This window comes from Amblyomma maculatum, chromosome 7 (assembly GCF_055883805.1).
Source record: "Amblyomma maculatum isolate TAMU_Amacu chromosome 7, ASM5588380v1, whole genome shotgun sequence".
In the NCBI taxonomy this organism is placed as follows: Eukaryota; Metazoa; Arthropoda; class Arachnida; order Ixodida; family Ixodidae; genus Amblyomma; species Amblyomma maculatum.
The window spans coordinates 38,138,791-38,165,135 of record NC_139350.1 but is presented as its reverse complement, the minus strand read 5'-3'; the positions used below and the strand labels follow the sequence as shown (position 1 = coordinate 38,165,135).

Here is a 26,345-nt window from a genome sequence, read left to right as displayed (position 1 = left end):
ACAATGTCAAAAGCGAGTTATAACTAGATCTAATAGCATCATTTGGTTCTCTTTCAACCATTTGTTTCTGAAAGTTGGACGCTGCCATAGATACACGACAAGGGCTGTGTGCACAACGTTGATTTGTTGCCTGCCAAGCAGATGACAGTCAAACTGACGATAAAAATCCCCCTTACAATGTGTTTTGCATATGAATGGAGGCAACGCACTATAACTGCACACTATTACCATCATCAGGCATCACGAGTTTGTATGAAGAACTGGCTTGGAGTTTCATCTGTAGAAGGAAAAGTAAATGTGATAGCAGAAATGTGAAAGCCAACTCCAGTACTGGACTTCACGAGCTCATATTCACTTGTAAAGACCACAGAAAGACAATTCTCAAACGACTGAACAGCACTAACAGATGCGATGGGAGAGAAGATGACAACAATTCTGCTTCTTTATCTCCCTTACTATTTTAGAGCACTGTTCACTCAATTGACTCATTATAACCAACCAGCCTGACTCTCTTTTTCATCAAAGGGATAGGATGAGCAAAACAACTGCTACCGCCTTTTGAGTTTTGACTTGCACATCTACATCTATATACACCATTTTTAAGTTTCATGAGACTATAACAAACATTTGCTGAACTGCACTACTTTGAATTGAAGCTTTCTGCTGCATAATGACACTTGCAAATGTTGTCCGTCTCATTGTCAAATAAAAAGAAAAAAAGAAAGGATTGAATCCGTGATCTTAGACTAATTGAAGAGATACACAAATCCTAGTACTTTATGAGAGGTGATACCAACAGTATGAGTTGCATATTGAAGCTACGCATACTATACACATATATGCTGAATCATCATATTGCAAGGAAATGTCTTTTAGATGGCATATTTTTCAGTGACGTCACTCGAGATGCGAGATGCTGCGTCACGCGAGATGCATTGAGGAAAGCTGCACGTGCAACTCCACGAATATATGTTGTGCAGTTTCCACCAGCAGTGCATAATTATTATGCTGCATGGAAAGAGCAGCTTGGTTGCTTTAGCTCCTTTACGTTATGCTGTAGACCGCAGAGATAAGTTGAAATGTTTTGTATGGTCAGTTTCTTAATTGAAGTAAAGCAAACATCCTACACTGCCTTCACTTGAAACTTAACCGGTAAGCTATTTTTGCATATCGCATATCTTTCCTGGCTGAAAGCTTAGGCTTTCACAAAACTGTCCTTGCTTTTGCTAAAGCTACAGGCATTAAAAAATTTCGTCACCATTCAAGAGTTAAACACTGAAGTAGTGAGGCGCATATCACACAAGAAACGATCGCTCTCAGGTGACCAGTTTGAGCTGACAGTCACAGATGTTGCGCCCATAAAGGAAAAGCGGGCGAGCCGGGCTATCCCACTGTTCTTTATGGGCGAGCACAATTCAGCATCATCTGTTTCCAAACAAATCACTTGATCTGTAAAAGGCCGTATAGTCTTCCAATATGAACAAACAGCAAACGGAAGCAAACGGAAGAACCGAAAATGGACATGGAAAAGTCCTAACGGAGAGACTAAAAATGAAATCGACTTCATAATGTGTTCAACCCCCGCCATTGTGCAGGATGTAGAGGTAACCGGGAAAGTTCGATGTAGTGACCACAGGATGGTGAGGTCCCGAATTAGCCTAAATCTGACGAAGGAACGCAATAGATTAGTAAGAAAGAAACCCATCAATGAATTAGCGGTGATGGGGAGGGCAGAAGAGTTCAGGATCTCGCTACATAATAGGTATTCAGCTCTAACTGAGGATGGCGACATTACCCTAGAGGCAAGGAACAATAATTTCAGAGAGATCATTACTGAGTGCGCGGTAGAAGTAGGCGGTAGGATAGTCAGAGAGGATACCGGTAAGCTGTCTAAGGAGACGAAAGATTTGATTAAGAAACGGCAGAGCATGAAAGCTTCCAATCCAACAGACCAGATCGAATTGGCCGAGATATCAAAGCTAATCAATAAGCGCAAAGTGGCCGATATAAGGAAGTATAACATGGAGAAAATTGAGCATGCTGTAAAGAACGGGGGAAGCCTTAAAGCGGTAAAGAAGAAATTGGGCATAGGCAAAAACCAGATGTATGCGATAAGGGACAAGGTGGGCAACGTCATCACTAATATGGACAAGATAGTCAAAGTAGCCGAGGAGTTCTATACAGATCTCTACTGTAGCCAAAGTAGTCAGGACCGTAATGAGATTGGCGGTAGGGAAAAACAGTCAGACGTTCCACCAGTGACGAAGGACGAGGTCAAGAAAGCACTAGAAACTATGAAAAGGGGGAAATCAGCTGGAGAGGATCAGATAACTACAGATTTGCTGAAAGACGGGGGGGATATCGTGCTAGAAAAACTGGCCACCCTGTATACGCAGTGCCTGGTGTCATCGACGGTACCGGAAGCATGGAAGAATGCAAACATTATCCTCATTCACAAGAAAGGGGACTCTAAGGACCTTAAAAATTACAGACCAATCAGCTTACTGTCTGTTACGTATAAGGTATTTACTAAGGTAATCGCTAATAGAATCAGGACAACCTTAGACTGCAATCAAGCAAAGGATCAAGCAGGGTTTCGGAAACGGTACTCTACTATCGATCATATCCATACCATCAATCAGGTGATAGAAAAATGCTCGGAATATAACCAGCCCTTATACATAGCATTCATTGATTACGAAAAAGCATTTGACTCAGTTGAAACCTCGGCGGTGATGCAGGCATTACGAAATCAGGGGGTAGACGAGCCGTACGTGAAAGTGCTGGAAGATATATATAGTGGCTGCACAGCAACCATAGTTCTACATAAAGAAAGCAACAAAATTCCCATAAAGAAAGGTGTTAGGCAAGGAGACACAATCTCCCCAGTACTATTCACAGCTTGTTTAGAGGAAGTATTCAGAGACTTGGAATGGGAGCAGTTAGGGATAAGGGTAGATGGAGAATACCTCAGTAATCTGCGATTTGCTGATGACATTGCCTTGCTAAGCAACTCGGGAGATGAACTGAAAATAATGATTGATGACCTAGACAGGAAAAGTAGAAAGGTAGGCTTGAAAATCAATATGCAGAAGACTAAGGTAATGTTCAACAGCCTCGGGAAGGAACAGGAGTTTACATTAGGTAGCAAAATACTGGAAGTAGTAGACGAATATATCTACTTAGGACAGGTAGTAACCGCAGATCCGGATCATGAAAAGGAAATAACAAGAAGAATAAGATTGGGATGGAGCGCATTTGGCAAGCACTCGCAGATTATGACTAGCGGCTTACCGGTATCGCTCAAGAGGAAAGTATACAACAGTTGCATCTTGCCTGTACTCACCTATGGGGCTGAAACGTGGAGGCTAACCAAGAGAGTTCTACTTAAGTTGAGGACAACCCAGAGGGCTATGGAACGAAAAATGGTAGGGGTAACATTAAGAGATAGAAAGCGTGCAGAGTGGGTCAGAGAAATAACTCAAGTTAACGACATTCTAGTGGAAATTAAGAAGAAGAAATGGACATGGGCAGGACATGTAGTGCGAAGAGAGGATAACCGATGGTCGCTGAGGGTAACAAACTGGATTCCAAGGGAAGGAAAGCGTAGCAGGGGGCGGCAGAAAGTTAGGTGGGCGGATGAGATTAAGAAGTTCGCAGGGGTCAAGTGGATGCAGCTAGCACAGAACCGGGTTAAGTGGAGAGATATGGGAGAGGCCTTCGCCCTGCAGTGGGTATAATCAGGCTGATGATGATGACGATGATGATGATGATGATGATGATGATGATGATGATGATGATGATGATGATGATGATGATGATGATGAACAAACAAACAATCGCCACTGTAGCTGTTTATGAACAGGAGTTTTCGCCAGCAACTTGGCAATGAATTTGGGCCAAAGCTCCGATTCGCCGAACCACAGACCGCGGTCAACCTTACGTCTATGACAAGCACGAGTTAGTTTGTCCAGAATCGCGAGAAAAGAAGCGAAACTCACGGTGGTCTTTCGCTAGCACTACTAAATTTCTGAACGTACAAACTACAGGCGCGCGTACACGACAAGCATGCAGCGCTAGCGCGTAGACGCCCGACATCGTGCTTGCCACTGTTCGGCGAGCAGCAAAGCCGTTAAGTCAGCGACTTCCGAAACCGAAACAAGTCGAAACCAGACGAAGCAGCCGAAGCGGATCGAAGTGCTAGCCATAGCCATTATGAGTTGGTGGCGTCGCGCCTTTTTCTCTGTGCTGCTGGGGGCCTTGCTGCTGGCGGCTTCATTCTTTCGAGATATACGAGGCACAGAACGCAACAAAATAGCTCGTGCGATGTGGTCAGGTTGTGTGTATACCTGTGCAAAAAGTGTGCTGGCGTGCCCGACAGGTAGTGCGTTTCCTTTGTGCGCTTTCACTGCAAACTCTACGCTGACGGCGGGACTATTGGAGAACAGCCACCACCCGGCATACATTTGACATCTCGGAGGTACGTTAATTTCCATCTTTCCTGTCATCGTCATCATCATCATCATCAGCCTGATTATACCCACTGCAGGGCGAAGGCAATTCCCATATTTCTCCACTTAACCCGGTTCTGTGCTAGCTGCATCCACTTACCATCTTTCCTGTACATTCTCTTAAAAACTTTGCGCAGAACTGATGATGCATGCCAACACAGCGCTAGTTCGTAAACATCAAGACGCGCATGCCATTATAACATACGGTTGTTTGCTTTTGACGAGGGAAGGGTGAATGCGTTTGCAGTGTCTTGGAAAAGAGACAGTGCCAGGGGCTGCACGGTCAGAGTAGAATATGCCGTACAAATCATCACTCGTAAGACCATTGCGGGGTGCACGATGCTGGAGCCTACGGCAATTCAGCCTTCGGCAAGAATTTAGAATGGGCCAGTTCCAAGTGCCTCGACCTCGGCCTTATGTTGCGCTGCAGTTGAAGATCCGGCGCTTGTGCAGTTGCAACTACACGGATTGAATAAGTGGTAAAACCTACCTGCGTTACAACAGGGCTAGATCATTATTCTTATGTTCCATAAATATTGCGGATGACGAGATATGGAGCCGGCGAACATGCGACGGCAGTATGATTCAGCAGCAACCGTACTTAAACTCCATTGTCGAGCCTTGGGTAGCAGAAGGAAAAAAAAAAAGTTTTGAGCTATTTTGAATTTTTTCGCCTGTATTGGGCTTGATATTTTCTTTTTCATACTTTGGTCGTGACTGAAGTAATCCCCAAAAACTACTAAGCGCATATAAATGACGGACACCAAACTCAGACCTTCAGTCCAGAAATGTCGTAAGGTGTAAAGGTAATTGTGCATTCAACAGTACCAATATTATTGATTTTCTTGTCTAACTATCTGCAAATGAAGCGAAAAAAATCTGACTTAGGGCTGAGATGCCCCATTGGCATCCGCTCTGATATGAAATGTGAATCAAAATGTGTGCAGTTTTTTCCGTACTCAGTATAGCACTGATTCATCACAGATGTGGGAATATGAAATTCATGCAGGTTTCAAAATGAAGAGTGCATGCAGAATTCCAAGCAAAACAAGCCTTTGCTTCTTAAAGTATCATTCAGTTGTGGTGTTTTTGTTTAAATTTATGCATGTTTTGTAGAAGCAACTGTAGAGGTTGACATGGAATTAGTGTTGTGTCTGGATCTAGATTATGAATGGCTACCACATTTATGAATTGCTTGGCTGCCACATGAACTTACAGACGTTGTTTGAACAGCCACATCACATTCCGCATTTGGCTTCTGTTTACTTTTTTGCATGGAAGTGTTTCACTATAGAGTGCGTAGCCTTTCACAATTCATAATTGATCGGGTGAGCATGTTTTGGCATGATAAAAGGTTTGAAAATTCGAGAGCATTGGCCCTTCATGATGCACAAGGGGCAGACTGCTTACTGCACTGGTACCACTATCTTCCTAGATTCCTAGATATCACTCATATTTCTATACAGAATACATATTTTCAGAAATACATATTTCTGGTCCGACTTTGCACATTCTTCAGTTGACATAATGGGAGCTAGAGACGAACTTTTGCCTTTCTTGGTGCAGTGCTCCTATTTCGTTTAAAGAGCCGCCACATTTTGTGTAACCCGAGTTGGGGTGCGAACACTGCATGTTCATAGGGTGGTGAGGGAGTAAACTTGGTGGCACTTTGAAGGCCATGAACAATATGCTGATGATAGGCTGTCTTTAGACTGACTGGCTTGCATTTCTCGGTGTGTTTTGTATGTGTGAGGGTTCCATAAGCTGCCACATATATTGCTTTGATTTGATGTTGAGGTGACTGGCATGATTAAAAAGACAATGTGATGATCGAAGTCTTCAGAACATGCTGTGATTGTACTCCTGGCTTAAGTTGCAGACATTGTTTGCTGGTTATACCTTTGAGAGGAAATCTAGTAGATGAAGCTAAGGGCAGAGTGCTTGCTTGGTATTCCAACCTAACCACCCAAACGTCACTGGAAACAGATTGTTCAAGCTTCCAGCCTTCCGCTTGTTTACTCGTACATTGCAGTGAAGCGCATTTACGCCTTGGCACATGGCAGGCTCAGGAGCTCTTTCATCGCCACTGTACTAGGTTAGACTTCCAGTTGACTCGAAATGCCTTTTGCCACTGCCGTGAAATAGTGTTTAAAAGAAGGTTCGATGACAGAAATACTGTTTGCTCTCTTAGTAGGTAAAGAAGAGTTAGCATAACATTTCTTACGAGTTACATTACCTGGCACATCTAGATGCGTGTTGTTCCTGCTATGGGGCACTGAATTCTTGGTGTGAGATCAGAGGTTCCTGCCTGACAAAGGAATTTTTTGTGCCATGAACAACTTACTGCTTGCTGTGCAAAAAGCCAGAAACCGTTGAGCATGTGTTCATTGAATGTTGGGACCCGTTCTTCTATTGGGATGTCTTGCAGCCTATACTAAAAAAGGACCTACCCTTAACACCGATTGGAATTCGCTATTTACCAACAGACAGAGATGACATAGGTGTCCCTTACGAGATGATTATGCTCCTCGGCCTCCATAGTTTATGGAAATCTCGAATGGCGGTCCGCAATGCAGATGTAACCGTCCGTTCTACAAGGGAAAACTTTGTAGAAAGTGTATGTTATATACGTAATGTGTACCGGGCGCAGAAAGACCCACCAGCATGGATGAGTGTGCGTGATGAATTGATTCAACTCAAGTTATTTTAACTTGTTACCGGCTGAAGCAGCCCGGGTGCTTTTAACAATGTATCGTGCTTGTCTCAATAAAAGCGTATTTTAAAAAAAGAACTCGGTGGCGAATCTCAGTGGCGCAAAAACAGTTTTACGCCACCGAGTTCTTTTTTTAAATACCTTTTTATTGGGAAAAGAGTGTTTTACATAACAGTAGCATCCTTGGCTTCCCTCTCCTTGGAAATGAGGTTAAAGTGCTTGCATAAGCGGCTGATCTTGCGTTTTTCTGCACTGACAAACCAAGCATAGAAAATGTTATATCCAGCATAGAAGAATTTGGCGTTGTTTATGGTGCTCAGATGAATCACTCCAAGATGCCGGCCTTTGGTTTGGTTCGTGGGGCTCAACACCACACCTATATGCAGGGGTTGAATGGTCATGTGTGCCCCCTAAATAACTAGGCGTTCCACTGCATGCATTTAAGTCAAGTTCAAATTACTGGAAAGAGCGCGTTCCAGTAGTCCGGCGTTATGCTAATACATTTGTCCCCTATCGGCTTTCAATATTCGGTCGGGCTCCTGCAACATGTTTTTGCGACAAAGCTTTATTATGTGCTTCAGGTCCTCCACTGTGCTGGGCATTACATCCAGCGTTTTCACCGAATATTTGCGACGTTTATTTGGTCATCCGATTTTGAACCGTTTCGACGTGATAACCTATTCAGACCTGTTTGTGCAGGGGTCTCGGCTTAGTGCATCTGTATGTAAGGCAGTTAGTTGCCCGTTTCTTCTTTTTTCGTGATTGTTCACATCCGATTATTAGAGCATTTCTACAAGTTAATTTCATAATTCTACTTCCCGACTTAGTGGTTTCTTCAGATTTTACTGACCGCCCGCAGTTACTAGGATTTATGCTGGAAGTTTATGCTTCGGTGAGGCTTTTGACAATACGATTCTCGAATGAGTACTTATATTCTGTTTCGCGCAAGTAACTATACAATGATTTGGTAGCAATGCTTTTTCCGCCACCACTGTATCGATCTTTATACTTTAGTTTTAAGGGTCATGATGTGTTAAAAAGGGTGCGCAAAATGCAGATTTCTCCTTGTACGAAAACATTTTGTTTTAAATTACACACCGAAGCTCTACCTGTTAACACATGGCTCCATAGCAAAAATATTTTTGTATCTTCTGTAAACTGCCGTCTGTGTGATGTGCCTGAAACAATTGAGCACTGTTTCAATAATTGCAAAGACGCAATTCTTTTTTGGGATGTGCTGCAAAGAACTCTAAAGAAATACTTTGTTCTATATTCGTACAGTGTGCGGTATCTTGCTGTTACGCAATCTGATTACGAACCATATGACATTTGTTTCCTTATTGGACTTCATAGCTTGTGGAAGACACGCATGTCGGATCGCAACGCTGAACCTGTTGTTCCACCTGTACGCCATTTTAGCAGAATGATGCTGGAACTGAAGGACACTTATGATGAAAATGGCTTTCAACCTGATTGGTTTCTGCTGGTGACACGGTGTTTATTTTTGCCTGCCTTTTAAGAAGTTGTGTCTTCTGTTGTGCATCTCAGCAATGGTTGAGGGAATTGTGAATAGTCTATGTACATAACCCTTTCTGTATAATAAATACTATCCCAGAAAAAAAAAGAACTCTGTTCCGCGACGGTTGCGCGTCTGACGCGGGATCAGAAGGTTGCGTGTTCGAATCACGTCCGATTCACTTTTTTTCGTCAACCTTTCAGCGCTCTACATTTTGCCTCAGATGCGGCAGATCATAAACTCGGAGTGCTGTACGTGGACCCGACACCTACTGCGCAGTGGTTGGCAAAAAAACCCAACTTGGTGGTACAAATTATTATGCTCCTGGGCCTCCACGCTGTGTAGAAAACTCGAATGCAGTTCGAACACGCTGATGTGATTGTTCGCCTAGTGCGCGCACATTTCACTGATTCCATTATGCGCTTGAGAAATGTGTACAGCGCACTGCCTGAAAAAAAAAGACTTGATGGCGCAAAGGATTCTGCTTCCGGCCGCGCTAGTGATTGGGCGCAGGATGCAAGGCTCCGCCGGAACGTCTACAGCGGCCATGTCTGACCGCGGAAACGAGGTTTTTGCATCTGACAAGGAATACTAGGTTATCCTACCAAGTCCAAGGCGGATGTACCTTGCCAAGTCTGCCAACCGGGCGAGTTGTTTTGGATTGTATTTTTCTGCACGCTGACATAAGGGCCCGCCCATACAGTGTGGAAGACTTTCGCGACGCGCTTGCCGGAATGTCGCTGCTGCCAGACGTTATCGCTTTTGGGGGCGTATCGAATGATCCATGTATAGGCGGTAACTTTCAAGTATGCGGAAGGTAGGAAGAAGATTTTGAGTGCGGGCGAGCTGAAGGTTAAAGAGCATCGGTGCCTTGTTGTTGACCCGGTGAACGAATGCGTGCATATGAAGTTCACTGGCTTCTTCATGGTGTGACTGACAAAGACGTGGGGCTAGCTTTTGCGCCATACGGGACAGTCAGTGATGTCACGAAGGAGTGGTGGCGCGCTTAATGTGTCGCCGATAAAAGCTCGATTACGAGGTTGGTGTCCCCCAAGCTCAAGCCAAGGGTGAAGCTTGATGACCTTCCGCACCAAGTCATTGTTGCAGGCGAGTTGGCACTTGTGGTTATATCGGGTCGACCGCCACTCTGCCTCCGGTGCCATTCTACTGGTCACATTCGGCGACAGTGTAAAGTACCACGTTGCGGTGCTTGCCGAAGGAATGGAGACGAACAGAACCAAATGCACCCGCACATATGTTTGCGCTGCAGGCCCCGTGAGCAGAATAGATACGTCTGATCTGGTCATGGATGAGGTTGAATCTGAAGAGGCAGCAAAAACTGTAACTGGTGTGGACGAAACACAGTCAGCTGCTTCAGGATCTGAGCATAAGACGACCCCTGAAATTGATAATTCAACCGCGATTCAGCAGACGGTAGTTTCTGCCTACGAAACAACCTCAAAAGAAGGAAAGGACAGGCTACTTGCTGAAAATTCATCACACGAGATGCATCAGCAAGGTGAAACCATGGACGTCATGGAAGATGCAACCGGTAGTCTAGCGGGAAAGCGTCCACGGGATGCAACAAGCGACGCATCGGAGACGCCAGGAAACAGCATTGGAGATGAACCGCCACCAAAAGCGGCTTCAACCAGACGGCCGAGTTTTAAGCCGCGCCCCAACATCCCGTCTGATACACGGTCGGCGGGAAAACCGCCACCGTAACTATCGTGAACCTGTGCATTGGTGCTGGCTGCGTTGCAAAGTGCTGAGGGGACTCTGTGAGGACAGTTTCTAGCTACTGTCTGGTGCAACTATGTGTCTGTATCACGAAGACCATATGCAACTAATTTCAGTAAGTGTTCTTTTTTTTTACCAGCAATGGCCGTCACCATACGTTCCAATATTCAATCTAAATCATGGATCCTAGCAATACAATAGTGCTATGTAATGCCACATTAAACGTAAGAGGACTGGGAGCAAGAAAAAGACAGTACCAGCTTAAAAGACTGCTCTTGGAAAAGGAACTTGACCTAATAGCCGTCCAAGAAACAAAGATCGAAAGTGTTGAGCAAACAGATCGTATGGTGGCGCCCTTTCAGACCCGCTACAAAGTATGTGTTTGCCATGCTCTTGGTGCATCAGGGGGTTGCGTTCTTTTTATTCGCAACGATATAACAGTTCCTAAGTCTGTCGTCATTTTTGAAAATGGGCGTTTTCTTCTTGTAGATTTTTTCTTCCTTACGTGCCACTGGCGAGCAGTCTGTGTTTATGCGCCAAACGTTGAGGCTGACCGCGCAGTGTTTTATGATCATCTTTAGCAGTATCCTTCATGCGACAAGTGACCCTGTTAGGAGACTTTAATTGTGTCTGTAGCGCTGCTGATCGCTTAAAAAAGCGACCTGTTAGGGACAAGAGTGCGTTAGCGCTTAATCAGATTGTACAAGAATGCAATTTGGGAGATGTGGGGGCAGCTCTAACAGATGGTATGTGTCCACTATTTAAGGATTTTCAGAATGAAAGTCATGCAAGATATGAGAGAATATGTTTCTGTCGAGCTTTTGCCGCTGTGTACCAAATATGAGGTCGTACCTGTACAGTTTAGTGACCATTGCCTAGTAATTGCAACTGTCGGAACAAGGAAGGAAAAACCTAAATTCAGCTGGTATCTATGGAAGCAGAATGACAAGCTTTTAGAGGACGAAGAATTTATTAACTACGTAGATGAACAAATAAAAGTTATAATTCAGGCTAATTCGGCAAACGCTGTTGCCGAAAGGGATGAATTCAAGCAGACCGTAAAAATAAAAGCTATTGTGAGAAGCTGCCTCAATAAGTTCAGTCACAACATGGAAGAAAAGCAATTACATGAACGTCTTGAATTTCTTTTGGGCATTGAAAGCGACAAGCCAGGAAACTGTTCGAAGGAAACGAGAGAGGTAAAGAGCCGCTTGCAACAGATTGACACGAACAAGTACAAAGCGGCGGTGATAAGAGCGCGAGCTCAAAAGCTGTGGGCAGACGAAACGCCGACAAAACGCGCCTTATCGGACGAGAAAAGGTACGCTTGTCAAAAAGAAATTAAACAGATATGATACCAAGGCGAGGTAATTTCAGACAGTAAAATCATAGAGCAAGCTTTTGTTGAATATTCAATGGAGTTGTTAGGCCATGAAAGAGATGTTCAAGTCTGTTTTGAAAAAGATTTTTTACCGCTTATGACATCGCTTGATGATGAGACAAAAGCGCGACTTAAAGAACCAATTAGTATTAGCGAAACTGAAAGTGCAATCGATGGCTTACAATATGAAAAAGCCCCTGGACCAGATGGGCTAACTGCAAATTTTTACAAGGCATTTAGAACACCAAGATACTTTGTTAGGCGAGTTGGTACTTATTCATTATTAATATAAACAGCGCGAACACGAAGACAAAGGACACGATAAAAGAAAGCCACAGTACAAGCGCTTGTACTGTGGCTTTCTTTTATCGTGTCCTTTGTCTTCGTGTTCGCGCTATTTATATTAATAATGTTTAGAACACCAGTGGAGGGCTGTTACGCCGTGTGGTCTCGAAAGCGTATGAAAAGCAGAGTGCCACTGTCCTTCGGCACTTCCTATATTACCTTGACACCCAAAACTGATGATCCCGAGTAGCGGTTGTTGGTGGGGTCGTACCGTCCAATTAGCCTCACCAACACACGCTACAAAATCTACATTAAAGTCTTAGCACACCGACTACAAACCACAATAAAGCTTTTGTTAGGCCCACACCACACTTGTGGCATCAAAGGCCGCACAATAGCTACAAATATTCATGTTGCCCGTAATGTTCTGCAATGTTGCGATGCTTGTTAAGGCCGTGTTGCTATGCTGCAACTCGATTTAGCAAAAGCTTTTGACCGCATATCACACGCGGTTTTAATTAGTATTCTTGAGCACACCAACGTCAGTCGAGTCATACTAGAAGGCGTTAAGATGTCATACGCATGATGCACGACACATGTGATTGTAAGTGGTAATCTTACTGAAAGCGTGCCAGTGCGCTCGTCGGTAAGACCGGGCTGCCCGCTGTCGCCCCTGCTATGTGGAATCTACCTCGAACCAATGTGTTTAACTTTGCTTTATAGCGATAAGGTGATCAGTTTTAATCTTTACGACGCTCATGTTAAGGTCCTAGCTTATGCGGATATTGCCGTCTTTTGTTCAGATAAAGACAGCGTTAGGGAAGTTGTTACCTTTGGGAAATATTGTAAACATAGAGGTTGCCAAATTGGGAAAAAAGCTCAGACTTTTGGCACGGACAATGGGACAATAAACCCGAGTATTTCGCTTTCCTGAAGTGGGCGGAATTACCTACAAAGTACCTTGGCGTGCCGCTTTGCTGTTATCGTGACACTGGCCGACAGTGGGCAAAGCAAACCAACCTATTACGGGAAAAAGCGGATGGATGGCAAGGAAGGGATTTATCTATGTTCGCGCGTTTTCTTGCTTTCCAAAATACGGTATATCATGAGTGTCTTATCTATGTCACGGGTCCGTGTACAGAAAGTACATTGCACATTTCTGTGTTTATTTGGTCCTCCAGCTCTCCAGGATCTGCAAGACAGTGAATTCGGAGGAGGAGGGCGTCGCTTGTTCGAAGCGCCACCAGCAGCGCTTCGTGGCCTGTAAAAAGAGCGTTGTGTACTCGATACCGCTTGCCTGTGGTAAGCAGTATATTGGCCAATCTGGGAGGTGTCTTAATGATAGGCTGAGGGAGTACGCTAGAGATGTCAGGAACAATTCGGGTAGCAAAATGATTGACCATATTCGGAATTGCCGCAACTGCACTCCCGCGCTCGAAAAAACGTCAGTACTGCGCCGGTACAACACTCAACTTGGAAGAGAGATAATTAAGGCTAATGAGATAGAAAAATCGGGTAACTCGTGTGTCAGCAATCCTTCAATTTTGCTCTCAAAAAAAGAATTCAGTTATCTTGCGCAGAATTAAAAACTCGAAGCATGCATTCACTCGTGTGATGATGGGATCTGTGCTGATCTGATAGTATGCGAAGTCCCTTATTTTCTTCTCCTTGTTGATAAGAGCAGCTGCTGTATTTAAGCAAATGTTCCGTCAATAAAAACCTGAGTTGTTACTAAGCGCTTGTCCTGTCTACCTCGTTTCTTTTGTGTCGTGTTTTTTGCGCAAAATAACAGAATGCTTAGGCACCAACTAGCCTGCAAAAGCGTACTCGCAAGAATAAGCCGCACAAATTTGTTTCGGTATGTTAGATACGGAGGCCTTGGTCTCGTTCATTTGTTTTTACGCCAGATAGCATCTCGGTTAATATATCTTCGAGACCAGTAAGACCCATTTTTGCGAACTGTTTTACAAATAAGAATGTGCAATATGCTACCGCAATTCATTGTGACGTCATTTTTAGATCCCTGTACCATGACCTCTGGTTACTTACGTGAGGTTGTTCTTGCATTTAGAATGCTGACTGTCCGATTTTCAATGGAATATCTTTCTCAAGTTTGAAGGCGCAAACTTTATAAAGACCTTATTGACCATTATGCTACCTGTGCCTGTGAACCGTACTGTATACTATAGAGGCCCAGGACAGGACGTCTTGAAGAGAGTAAAGAGGATGCCAGTTAAGCCTACGACAAAGACGTTTTTTCTTTTCAAATTACATACCGGGACGCTTCCAGTCAAAGTTTGGCTGGAAAAAAAGAATATTTGTTCCGTGGACAACCAATTGCCTTCTCTGAAAGAAACCCGAAACTGTTGAGCATGTCTTTATAGACTGCTGGGACCCGATATTTTATTGGGATGTTCTTCAAAGAGCAATAAAAAAGGAACTCCGAATAGATCCCTACGGTATACGCTTCCTACCAAATGAAATTAAAGAAACTCCATACGATATGATAATGCTCCTTAACCTCCATAGTATAAGGAAGACGAATGCAAGTGCGTCATGCGGACGTCAATATGTGACCTGTTAGAGAAAATGCCGTCGAGAGCGTGGCGTATATCCGAGAGGTGTACAAAAGCGAACCTGATCCACCGGAACGGGCAAATATACTTGACCAGTTGGTTGCAATCAAACAATTTTAAACCGTATGTGTCAGCCGAAGGATTGGCGACACTTTTATTATTGATTTTGTGTTTTGTACTTCTCATAAGCCTGGTAATAACGAAAAAAGAAAAGACTCGGTGGCGCAACGGTAGCGCGTCTGACTCCAGATCAGAAGGTTGCGTGTTCGAATCACGTCCGGGTCACTTTTTTTTCGTGAACCTTTCTGCGCTCTACATTTTGCCTCACATGCGGCAAATCATAAACTCGGAGTGCTGTACGTGGACGTGACACCTATTCCGCAGTGGTTGGCAAAAAGCCCAACTTGGTGGTACAAATTATTATGCTCCTGGGCCTCTATGCTGTGTAGAAAACTCGAATGCAGTTCGAACACAGTGACTTGGTTGTTCGCCCTGTTCGCGAACATTTCATTGAGGGCGTTGTGCGCTTGAGAAATTTGTACAGCGCAATGCCTGAAAAAATCGAAGCAATATACAAAGGTTTCATCGTGTATTTGCGGCCTTCATTTGGTCGTCCGACTGGGAACGAATTAGCAGAGATAATCTCTTTCGGCGAGTTAAAGACGGAGGGTTGTCTCTAATCCATCTATATGTGCGGCAGATGGTTTTAAGGTTTTGTTTCCTACGTGACCAAAAAGATGCATTCCTGAGAACCTTTATGCAAATCATGCTATCCAGTGCAATTCCAGAGTTTATAGTCTCTTCATGCTCTGCTCGGGGATACACTGTGTCACACTTCCTGCGAGAAGTGGTGTGGTCGTTCAAGTTTTTGCGCGTGAGGTACTCTGTAGAGTATTTAGCGACGGTACCACCTAAGCGACTCTACAAGGATCTTATTTCACAATTGTTCCCAGCTCCATTGTACAGAACCTTATACTGTGAAGGCCAGGGGAAAGATGTGCTCAAACGAGTTAAAAACATGACTGGTGCACCGGGCGTAAAAACATTATTTTTTAAATTGCATACAGGAACCCTCCCAGTCAAAACATGGATGGAAGAAAAGGGCCTTTTTGTACCTTGAGGCTCAAACTGTCTACTATGTAGGAAACCTGAAACAGTTGAGCACGTGTTACTGGATTGTTGGGATGCGGTGTTTTACTGGGATGTGCTACAAAGGAGAATTAAAAAAGACCTGCCTTTGACGCCACGTGGAATTCGGTACTTGACAACTGTTAATGAGGATTTTCAGTATGACCTCATCATGCTATTGGGCCTTCACAGTATTTGGAGGAGTAGGATGGCTTATAGACACTGTGATGTCGATGCACGATCGTATGTGATTATTTTGTTGAACAAGTGTATAAACTAAACGAAATTTTGAAGGAGCAAGACGCTGCGGAGGAGGTCTTGAGTCTGATGGGCGAACTTGTGTTAATGAAAGTCCATTAGACACGGTTGTTAGCCAACGGGCATGGCAACCACGATCTTTTACTGATGTATTTGTTCGAATTCAAGCAACAAAGAAAAGAAGAGGCTCGGTTGCGCAACGGTAGCGCGTCTGACTCCAGATCAGAAGGTTGCGTGTTCGAATCACGTCCGGGTCACTTTCTTTTCGTCAACCGTTCTGCGCTCTACATTTTGCCTGACATGCGGCAAATCATAAACTCGGAGGGCTATACGTGGACTTGACACCTACTCTGCAGTGGTTGGCAAAAAATCCAACTCTGTGGTACAAATTATAATGCTCCTGGGCTTCCACGCTGTGTAGAAAACTCGAACGCAGTTCGAACACGGTGACTTGGTTGTTCGCCCTGTTCGCGAACATTTCATTGAGGGCGTTGTGCGCTTGAGAAATGTGTACAGAGCACTGCCTGAAAAAAAGACTCGGTGGCGGGACGGTAGCGCGTCTGACTGCAGATCAGAGGGTTGCGTGTTCGAATCACGTCCGGGTGACTCTTTTTTTCGTCCACCTTTCTGCGCTCTACATTTTGCCTCAGATGCGGCAAATGATAAACTCGGAGTGCTATACGTGGACCTGACACCTACTCCGCAGTGGTTGGCAAAAACCCCAACTCGGTGGTACAACTTATTATGCTCCTGGCCTCCATGCTGTGTAGAAAACTCGAATCCGGTTAGAACACGCTGAAGTGGTTGTTCGCCCTGTTCGCGAACATTTCATTGAGGGCGTTGTGCGCCCTCAAGACTCGGTGGCGCAAGGGATTCGACTTCCGGCCACCGGCGAGTCCGGACGTTAATCATATGCTCCAGCGGAGCGGCGATTGCGGCCCTTGCAGGCCGCGGAAACAGGGAAGATGGAAATGATACCGACTATCACATTATTTTGCCGCGGCTGCCCACCGGACGTGTAGTGGTAAATACCGTTTTTCTGCATTGTGATCTACGTGTTAGGCCGTTTCGGGTGGAAGACTTCCGGGATGTCCTTGCCAAAGCCGGTACGCTCCCCGACGTCGTTGCGTTGGGGACGTATCAGGTTAACCACGTCTGGGCGGCGACACTGAACTGTTCGGATGCTACTAAGCGCCTCCTTGCACTCAAGGAGGTTGAAGTGAAATCGCGGCGCTGTCTCATTGTCGACCCGGAAGACCAACAGGTGAGACTAAGGTTGCATTAGATGCTTCACGGCGTGGCGGACGAGGATATCAAGACTGCCTTCGCCGTTTACGGAAAGGTCGCCGAGTTCTCCCGCGAGCGCTGGCGCGTTCAAGGAGTGCAAGAAAAGGGGTCGTTGACGTGGTCAGTGTTGTTGAAGTTGAAGGCGGGAGTGAAAGTTGAGGATCTGCCGCACCAGATACGCGTTGCGGGAGAGCTGGCCCTCGTCGTGGTTCCTGGAAGGCCAATGCAGTCTATTCGTTGCCGAGGCACGGGCCACGTCCGCAGGGAGTGCAAGGTGCCGCGGTGTTCCCTCTGCAGACGGTTCGGTCACAGTGATGCCGATTGCGTGCGAACCTACGATGCGGCAACTACACCAGTAGTGAGGGAAGAGCCGGTGGATATGCGGATGGATGCAGCAGAGGCTGAAGACGCTGCTATGGATATAGGTGGTGATGAAGCGACGGCAGAGAAGGAATTTTCAGCGGTGCCTTCAAGACAAGACGCTAAGGTGACGGACAGCGAGACGGTACCTGTGACATCTAGGATGATGCCAGAGAATGCTGTGAAGCCGTCCAAGGAAGGCGGAAGCCCACCTGGACACAAGTATCCCGAATTAAAGGACAGCAGTGGTGCCATGCGAAAGGACGACAGTGTAATCAGTGCTTGCGGTCCGGCAAAACGCACTTATGCAGAGACCAGCAACGAGGGAGACAACGCGACCGTTAGTAACGCCGAGGAACCGCCCGCTAAAGCACTGCAGGGGCGACGACCGTCCTTCAAGCCGCGGCCTAATGTCGCGACAGAAAGGAGGCTCGCCGACAAGCCCCCACCGCAGCAGCGAGACATTGGGCCCTACATTGACCAAGGCGCAAATGTTGTGTCTAGCGAATCGCTAGGCGCGAAAGGTAAGCACCATGATTCCGGTCACTTCCTACCTGGTTAAAATGGATCCGGAGCCAGGCCTCAACTTTGCCACTGTGAGGGGCTTAAGTGGGAAGAAAAAGCAGAGCCAGTTGTTCCGCATGCTAACGGAGAAAGACATCGACCTTCTTGCTATACAAGAAACCAAGGTCGAAGGTGAGGAGGAGACCGGAGGTATGGTGCAACGTTTCACGCCACGGTATTATGCTGTTGTCAGTCATGCGATTGGCGCATCAGCTGGGTGCGTTCTCTTGGTTAAAAAGTTGCCTGAACTCGATATACAGTGGTATTGTTCTTGTCAGTCGGGTCGGTTTGTAATTTGCGATTATAGTTTCTGCAATATTCAGTGGCGCGCAATGTGTATTTATGCGCCAAACTTGGTAGATGATAGGAGTCCTTTTTTTAACAACCTGCAGTAATATCTTAATTCTGATAAGCAGAGAGTGCTCATGGGAGACTTTAACTGTGTTTTGAGTGCCCGTAACAAGAGCAGCAGTAGAGCATTCAGAGATAGAAGTACGGATGTGTTGTCTCGTCTAATAGACCAATATGCCCTGGAAGACGTGGCTGAGTGTTTGGAGGGTGAACGAGGTGTTCAGTACACGCACTTTCAGGGTAAGAGTCACGCCCGTCTCGTTCGAATCTATATGACGTTGGAGTTGCTACCAAAATGTCAAAAATATAGTGTTACGCCTGTGTCGTTCTCTGATCATTGCGTTGTTGAATGTGCTTTAGGGGCAAGGAAGCAAAGTAAAAGCTTTTCGTGGGACTTGTGGAAATTAAATTCAAACTTGCTAAGCGACGAAACCTTCACCGAGGGTGTAGTCCGAATTATTAACAACATAAAGAGCGAAGGCCGGAACAGTGAAATTGGGCTGTAGTGGGAACTGGCTAAGCAAGAAATTAAAATGAAGGCTATTGAACGGTCTTCTTGTTTGCGACGCCAGGAAAGAGTACAAGAAAGACAGCTAAGGGATGTGCTTGAAAAATTAACTGCGCAAGAATGCACAATGCTGGCACATGCATCGAAGACGTCCGTAAAACAAAGCAAAAGTTGGAGCTTATTGAAGAAATGCGATATCGAGGTGCGCTTGTGCGGGCGAGAGCGGAAGGTCTGAGTGCAGGGGAAGCACCCACTAAGCGCGCGCTAGGTTTCCAAAAAGCGCACGCTCGACGCAATCAGATGAAAGAGATAGAATGGCCTGGTACTGTAGCAACAGATAAGGATGACATCTAGCATGCCTTTTTCGAACACTATCAGGCACTCTTTACCCATCATGTTGCGGATGTGATTGGATTTAAAGACAAGTTTTTGCAAGCTATGCCATGGATAAATGACGAGCGTAAAGAGAGCTTAGAGGGGGCGATTACCCAAACAGAAGTGGAACTGGCTATCGAAAACTAAAACAATGGGAAATCCCCAGGCCCAGATGGCTTAAATGCTGCATTTTACAAAATGTTGAAGAGAGAAATAACTCCTACGCCGACGTCTTTATTTAATGAAGCCTCGACCGTAAGGCGTTGCCTCCATCTTGCGGGGTGTCTCACACTGTACTAATCCCTAAAACGGACGATGTACAAAAACTCAAACAGGTTACACCATATAGGCCCATATCACTGACCAACGTCGATTGCAAAATATTTATGAAAGTGCTAGTTGCAAGGCTTCAGATGGTAATTAAAGAAATTGTTGGACCTCACCAAACCTGTGGGATTAAGGGACGGTCAATAACATCTAACATTCACAAGGCAAGGTGTGTGTTGGAGTGCTGTGACGCCATTGGTGCTTGTGTGGCTGTTCTTCAGTTAGACTTAGAGAAAGCATTTGACTGTGTGGCGCATGATATTTTATTTTGTATTCTTCATCATGTTAATGTTGGCGAAGTGATCACTGAGGGCGTGGCTTTGGCGTACAGGAATTGTACACCGAGGTTAGTAGTTAATAAATCGTTGGGGGCCCCCATCAACGTGCAACGTTCTGTGCGCCAGGGTTGCCCCCTCGGTCCTCTCCTCTTTTGCATTTACATAGAAATCCTGTGTATGCACATAATACGGAATGATGCTGTTAGAGGGTTTAAGTTACATGCGGTGAAGGTAAAGGTTCTCGCATATGCTGACGACGTGGCGGTGTTTGGTGATAGTCAGGACAGCATACGTAGGGTTGTTGAGGGGGTAAAACAATTCAGTAAGACAACGGGCAGTAGAGTTAATTGGGCAAAGTGTGTGGGGTTCTGGCATGGACAGTGGCCAGCGACGCCAGACATTTTTGCAAATGTCACCTGGTACACGACCCCGGTGAAATACCTGGGGGTGCCATTAGAATGTTACCGAGACAGTCAATCGTATTGGACACAGCAAACGCAAGAAATCAGGGCAAAAGCTGAAAAATGGAAAGGGTCACACCTATCCATATTTGCGCGAGCCACCGTGTGCAGTTTGGTTTTCATTAGTAAACTTTGGTACGTGATGCAAGTTCTGCATTGCTCTCGCCTTAATGTTCAAAAGTTACATCGTATTTTTGGCGTTTTTGTGTGGGCCTCTAATTGAGAGAGGTGTACGCGTTCCAATTTGTTCAGGAGAGTCAAGGATGTGGGACTGGGACTGGGGCATTTATTTGTAAAGCAGCTGGTCAGTAGGTTTATGTTTTTTCGGGACGTGCAAGATCCGTTTTTGCGCACAGTGGGCTAAGCAAGGCTTGGGAGGGCTCTGCCAGATTTTGTGATTGCTACTGAATTCATTGCCGGTCCCACATTTGGTTTCTTTAAGGAGATAGTCTCCAACGGTAAATTCTTAAACGCCCGGTTTTCAAAAGAATATTTGAGTGCAGTGACCAGAAAGACATTATATAAGACTGTGTGTGATGTTATTTTCCCTACTCCCTTGTACAGAGCTTTGTACTGTGGAGGCCCGGGGGGCAACGTATTGAAAAGGGTAAAGCAAGTGAAGCTGTCACCGGGTATCAAGAACTTCTTCTTTTTCGAACTACATACCGGGACTTTAACAGTGAAAACCTTTCTGGCGGCAAAACAGATGTTTCGGCCATGGGGGTCACAGTGTCTTATATGCAAGCAACCGCAAACAATCGACCCTGTATTTCTGCACTGCTGGGAAGGGGTCTATTTTTGGGATGTGCTACAAAGGACGATCAAAAAAGAGCTTCCGTTAGACTCATATGGGATAAGGTTCTTGCCAACAGAAAATGAGAATGATTTCCCGTTTGACTTAGTCATGCTGGCGGGCCTCCACAGTATTTGGCGTTCTCGTATGGCTGGGTATCATGGTGATCCGGACGCACGCCCAACGCGAATGTGTTTTCGGGAAAGTATGCATAATTATGTAGAAATACAAACGTTGCAGGACAGTGTTCCTGAGTGGCTACCAAGGCTAGAACCCTTGGTAACACTTGGAGAATTTTAATGTGACAAAGCCAGACCCACTAGCCTGGGTTCGGCTACATTTGTAAAAGTGATGGACATAGCCTTCATGTTTTATTTTACTGTGTCGTAGACCGGCAATAAAGAAAAAAAAGGCTCGGTGGCGCAACGGTATCGCGTCTGACTCCAGATCAGAAGGTTGCGTGTTCGAATCACGTCCGGGTCACTTCTTTTTTGCGTCATCCTTTCAGCGCTCTACATTTTGCCTCAGATGCAGCATATAATAAAATCGGAGTGCTATACGGGGACCTGACACCTACTCCGCAGAGTTAGGCAAAAGCCAAACTCGGTGGCGCAAATTATTATGCTCCTGGGTCTCCACGCTGTGTAGAAAGCTCGAATGTAGTTCGCACACGCTTACGTCGGTGTTCGCCCTGTTCGCGAACATTTCACTGAGGGCGTTCTGCGCTTGAGAAATGTGTACAGCGCACTGCCTGAAAAAGAGACTCGGTAGCGCGTATGACTCCAGATCAGAAGGTTGCGTGTTCGAATCACGTCCGCGGTCACTTCTTTTTTGCGTCATCCTTTCAGCGCTCTAAATTTTGCCTCAGATGCGGCATATAATAAAATCGGAGTGCTATATGGGGACCTACACCTACTCCGCAGAGGTAGGCAAAAAGCCAAACTCGGCTGCGCAAATTATTATGATCCTGGGCCTCCACGCTGATTAGAAAACTCGAATACAGTTCGAACACGCTTACGTCGGTGTTCGCACGGTTCGCGAACATTTCACTGAGGGTGTTCTGCGCTTGAGAAATGTAAAAAAGACTCGGTGGCGCACCATTCTACTTCCGGACACCGCCGTGTAGGGACGCGGAATCATGTGCTCCGACGGAGCGGCGATTGCGGCTTTTACTGGCCGCGGAAACAGGATCTCAGATAACGAAGGCAGCGACTATCAGCTTATTCTGCCTCAGCTGTCAACCGGACGCATCGTTCAGAACACCGTGTTTTTGTACGGCGACGTGCTAGCAAGGCCCTACAGGCATAGAGAAAGAGATTGGTAAAGAGCGGTCACTCGGCGAAAACTGGCCCCAGGAGATGACGCGCGACTTTTTGCGCTGCCGCCGATTGATGGATGGCGGCACCAACGTGCGCATGCGCGGACGCGCGCGCGACGGCACTCGCTGCAGCGGTAGCCCGCCGGAGCACTAGCAGACGACAAGAAGTCGAAGGGAGCGGTTGTGTGCTCGTGCCTCGCCGCGCTTGTGCGGCACAGACCTCTTGTGGGCTGCTGCGCGGAACGACGGCAAGGTGAGCAACGTTTTTTGCTTAACTACACTGCATTTCAAGCAGTTTACGCTGACCATGCCGGCCGGTGCCAATAAGTCTCGCAGCTCGTGAACAGGCGCGCCGGCTGTTCAGGCGCAGTTCGTTACGCCGTAATTCTGGCGGTTCCCAACCACGGCAAGGTGTAATATGTTGTGTTCCCGGCAAACAGCTTCATTTCTAACAGTTCAGATCGTCACGCTTGACAAAGTGGCATGTGAAGGCACCAAGGCAGGCCGTTGCGCCAAAATGGCGTGTTCGCCGGCCGGTGCGGCCATGCTGATGCAGTTTGCCGAACGGCTAGTTTTGCTAAGTGTCGCGTTTAGCAGAGCAACGGTAAAGTGAGAAACGTTTCATTCTTGACTTTCTTGTCAATCTGTGCAGTATTTCAGGCAGTTTAGCTCAGTACGGCGGCGACTGCGCTTCACAAAGTCGCACGTGAAGGGCAAGCTAACGGCATGACAAGGCGTGCTGACCGCCGCGGTGACGTGACATGGAGATTTTTCGAACTGCTAGTTTTGCGTGGTGTCGCGTTTAACAGGCCAACCGGAAGTGTGAAATGTTTCATTCTTGTCAAACTGCGAGGCATTTCGGGTAGTTTAGCTCAGCACCGTTTTCTGCGCTTCACAAAGTCGCGTATGAAGGGCAAGCCAACATGGCGTGCCCGCCGGCCGCGGTTTTGCAAACGGCTAGTTTTGCGTGGTGTCGCGTTGCATGTAACGGGACAACGTTAAAGTGAGTAATGTTTTATTAGGCAGCAAGCTTCATTGCTTCAGCTGTTCAGTGCTCTTGAGGAATGTTGTTAGTTTAGTGGCTGTTATTTCACTCACTGTAGAAATGCGTTTTCAGATAGGTTCGGTTAGCATGTATTTCCTGACCTCTACGTTGCAACAGTAGCTTTTTGTCACAATTTTACGAATCACAGCTTTTCTGTTCTGGACCATAACTGCTGCTCACCAAGTCTTCAGTACGCACCCACATGCACAGTTGTGTGCGCGGTGCAGTGGCCTTACATTTAATTGCAACCTTCTGCATCATGTTCATTCCTTTTCCAACAGCACTGAATGGACCCACGGACTGCAGCCGAAGCGCGGCAGATGCGACGAGTGAACGGAGTGGCCTTCCCCCAAGCGTCAGTACTTCTCTCTGCCCTGAACAATACAAGTTACCCTTGCTAAGGTAGCCGCGACTGAGACTGTGTAGTTTATGTATAATGCCTGTTTTGTTACATATCATTTACCATAATTTGGAAATCAATGTTATGCTTTTTTTGTGTCTACCTAAGTGCTGTTTCTCGCCTTATGTATTTTTATTTTTCTGTATTTTGCACATCGCCTAATGTGTGCCAAGTTTTGTCAATGCATCCGTCTATATCTGTTGAGTCTCTTGTGTGTTTTATACGCAGCAAAATAAATGTTCATTTCACAAAGCACTTGGAGTCTTTTCTGCAATACTGTTTTGCAAAAGCTCTGGCGCAGCTGCATTGATGGCCAATTTAGAGAACTGAGAATCTATTTTTCATGTTATGCATGCTGAAAATAAATAGAAACACTAGCAGACCGTGTAAAACCAAAACAATGCACCAAAAGGGCAGGGAAGGGCGCAGCCCATGCTAGCATTCAAATAACGCGCCTTTCAGCAAGACCGGAAGTAGTTGCCGCCGGCCGCTTGGTGCACTACAGTCAAATGGGCCGCTGGGCCCTATGGGAGTGTCCGCTCTTTACCAATCTCTTTCTCTATGCTACAGGGTTGAAGATTTACGAGATGATCTCGTACCTTCAGGCGTACTGCCGGATGTGGTGGCCCTGGGAGCCTACCAGGTTAACCATGCTTGGGCAGTCACCCGCAATGGGGCCGAGGCTAGAAAACGGCTGCTTGGCGTGAAGGAGCTAACGGTGAAGATGCGACGCTGTGTCGTCATTGTCCCGCAGGAACAGCAGGTGAAGCTGAGGCTTCACTGGCTATTGCATGCAGTGGCGGACGAGGACGTCCGGTCCGCACTTGCGGCCTTTGGGACTGTAATGGATGTCAGACGAGAGCGCTGGCGAGTGCAAGGGGTGAGTGACAAGGGCTCCACAACGAGGTCAGTGTTTTTGAAGCTGAAGAACGGCATGAAAATAGAAGACCTGCCGCACCAGTTATGGGTCGGTGGAAAACTGGCATTAGTGGTCGCACCTGGTCGCCCGATGCAGTGCCTGCGATGCCATGGCTCGGGCAACGTGAGAAGAGAGTGCAATGTTCCGCGTTGCTCGATCTGCAGGCGATTTGGTCATGAGGACTCTCAGTGCATCCGTACCTACGTCGCGGCGACGAAAACTGCGGCGAGTGATGACACCGAGCAGCTCATGGACGAGACTGAGGCGGACGAGGCTGCGGAGGGGACTGGTGAGATAGCGACTTCTTCGGGAGCAAAAATTCCTCTCCTTAGCGAAGGAGCCCAGGATAAAAGCACGGACAGGGCAAGTGAAGTGGTGGAAAACCCATCATCGGCAGAGTCGGACATCAACGAAGATGGATCCAGTCAAGCGCAGCAGCCAGCAGCAGTGAAGGGCCAGGAATCCCCAGGCAGTGTCAGTTCAGTGGATTCTGGAACTGCAAATAAACGCCCCCATGACGCAGCCGGCGATCTCGACGACATGCCGTATGCAAGCAGTGTTGACAAGCCGCCTGTGAAAGCGGTGCAAGGACGGCGGCCGTCCTTCAAGCCGCGACCTAACTTCGCAGCGGAAAAAAAAAACCTGTCGACAAGCCACCCTCGCCGAAAAGCGAGACCGGCCGGCTCCGGAGGCGTCTAGCGGTTTTCTAGACGTTAAAGGTAAGCACCATGCTTCTAGGCCTACCTTATAGAGCAAAAATAGCACCTGAACTGTCCCTAAGTGTAGCCACGTTGAATGTCAGAGGACTAGCGAGCAAACGAAAACAAAGTCAGTTGTATCGGCTGATAACAGATTATGACATTGACGTACTAGCTGTTCAGGAGACAAAAGTCGAGGGATAAGAGGAGACCGGGAGCATGGTGCTGCGTTTTACCTCAAGGTACTACGGCAGTGGTTAGCCACGCTGTTGGGTTGTCAGCACGATGCGTACTCTTTGTCAAAAAGTTACCGGGTCTTACTGTGCAGAGCATCATATCAAGTTCCTCTAGAAGATTCGTTATTTGTGATTTTATTTATTGTCAAAGGGAATATCGGGTTATTTGCATATACGCACCAAATGCAGTGGATGAGAGATATAATTTTTTCGCTATGGTTCAGCAATATGTGGACCCTGAAAAATGCCTCGTTATTTTGGGGAACTATAACTGTGTACTAAATTCTACAGACAAAACCAGCGGCACGGCTTTCCGA

General features: G+C 46.3%; 3 non-coding genes across 3 annotated transcripts; all 3 read left to right on the top strand.

Moving 5' to 3' along the window:
• The first annotated feature begins 14,935 nt into the window (after positions 1-14,935).
• TRNAW-CCA (transfer RNA tryptophan (anticodon CCA)) lies at positions 14,936-15,007 on the top strand. Its single transcript has one exon. It is a non-coding gene; the product is annotated as a tRNA-Trp (tRNA).
• A 1,286-nt stretch (positions 15,008-16,293) lies between these two features.
• Positions 16,294-16,365, top strand: TRNAW-CCA (transfer RNA tryptophan (anticodon CCA)). Its single transcript has one exon. It is a non-coding gene; the product is annotated as a tRNA-Trp (tRNA).
• A 5,458-nt stretch (positions 16,366-21,823) lies between these two features.
• TRNAW-CCA (transfer RNA tryptophan (anticodon CCA)) lies at positions 21,824-21,895 on the top strand. Its single transcript has one exon. It is a non-coding gene; the product is annotated as a tRNA-Trp (tRNA).
• The last annotated feature ends 4,450 nt before the right edge of the window (positions 21,896-26,345 follow it).